General features: G+C 45.7%; 1 protein-coding gene across 1 annotated transcript in view; it reads right to left on the minus strand.

Annotated features, from left to right (window-relative positions):
* The window catches only part of FAM53B (family with sequence similarity 53, member B), a gene marked incomplete at its 5' end in the record, with an annotated part of 77,231 nt that overhangs the window by 52,942 nt on the left and 23,893 nt on the right, over positions 1 to 396 (minus strand). The gene's annotated exons all lie outside the window — the stretch shown is intronic.

Below are 396 nucleotides of genomic sequence, written 5' to 3' on the forward strand. Positions count from 1 at the left end.
CCCATCTTTAAAACACATACTGCTAACAGGCCAGGCTAGATCTGCTCATCTGAACCCCATCTTTAAAACACATACTGCTAACAGGCCAGGCTAGACCTGCTCATCTGAAACCCATCTTTAAAACACATACTGCTTCAGGCCAGGCTAGACCTGCTCATCTGAACCCCATCTTTAAAGCACATACTGCTAACAAGCCAGGCTAGACCTGCTCATCTGAACCCCATTTTTAAAGCACATACTGATAACAGGCCAGGCTAGACCTACTCATCTTAAGCCCATCTTTAAAACCCATACTGCTAACAGGCCAGGCTAGAACTGCTCATCTGAACCCCATCTTTAAAACACATACTGCTAACAGGCCAGGCTAGACCTGCTCATCTGAACCCCATCTTTAAA

This window comes from Chrysochloris asiatica, unplaced genomic scaffold, assembly GCF_000296735.1.
Source record: "Chrysochloris asiatica unplaced genomic scaffold, ChrAsi1.0 scaffold00105, whole genome shotgun sequence".
Taxonomy (NCBI): domain Eukaryota; kingdom Metazoa; phylum Chordata; class Mammalia; order Afrosoricida; family Chrysochloridae; genus Chrysochloris; species Chrysochloris asiatica.